Here is a 1,069-nt window from a genome sequence, read left to right as displayed (position 1 = left end):
TAGTGCCTAAGGCACTTGACTGCTAACCAGAAGGCTGGGGGTTCAAACCCACCAGCCACTCCTCAGAAGGAAGGTTGAGAAATCTACTTCGGTGGTGATACTGCCTCAGAAACCCAAGGAGTGGTCGCTATGAGTTGGGTCCGACTCGAAGGCTCATAACAACAACAACAAAAACAACAACGAATGTAAGATATTTAGCTGCTAACCAAAAGGTCAATGGTTCAAACCCACCAGCTGCTCTGTGTGAGGAAAATGAGGCAATCTACTTTCATAAAGACATTTTTGGAAACTCAGTGAAGGTGACTATGAGTCAGAATTGACTTAATGGCAGTGAGTAAATGTAAGACAGCTGACAAATTGAAAACCACTATAGCTACTTGGAGTCAAAATAAACCAATTCAGTAGATATTTATCAAATAAGCCTTAAAGTTTCCTTACACAGGTTTTACTCAAACTCTACTGTGTATCTTCCCCCACATATTTATTCATCAAAATTGTACCTTTCCTTCCACTCACAAACACTTTGAACTGCTTACATAGCTTTTTCATATATTCTCTAGATTACAGCTCTTTGTGAATATACTTTGCTTCACTCTCTGACTTTTAGAAGACCATAGCGTATTCTACTCATCATTATGTCTCCCACAGTACCTGACCATTAAAAACTAAAAACCGAACTCACTGCTGCCAAGTTGGATCCAACTCATAGCGATCTGACCTTGGGTTTCTGAGGTGGTATTACTATGGAAGTAGATTGTCCAATTCCTTCCAAGGAGTGACTGGTAGGTTTGAACTGCCAACCTTCTGGTTAGCAATCAAATGCCTTAGGCACTCCTGACAATTAGCAAGTGCTTAATAAATATGTGACAAATAAATGCTGACTTAATTGAGTTTCTTCTCAGGGTGTTAGGTTGTTTTAACTTTCTTTTTCTTTTTTAAATTCCAGTTTTCAAAGGTCTTCAACACACTCACTAATTCTGTTGCAATGAAAGTGTTTGAGTTTCTGGGGATGAGTGCTTGTCATAGATATTGCAAATCTCAGTATGTTGTTGTTGTTGTTATGTGCCGT

Source organism: Orycteropus afer, unplaced genomic scaffold (assembly GCF_000298275.1).
Source record: "Orycteropus afer afer isolate SDZICR_OR568_19922 unplaced genomic scaffold, OryAfe1.0 scaffold00097, whole genome shotgun sequence".
NCBI lineage: Eukaryota > Metazoa > Chordata > Mammalia > Tubulidentata > Orycteropodidae > Orycteropus > Orycteropus afer.
This window is presented reverse-complemented; position numbering follows the sequence as displayed.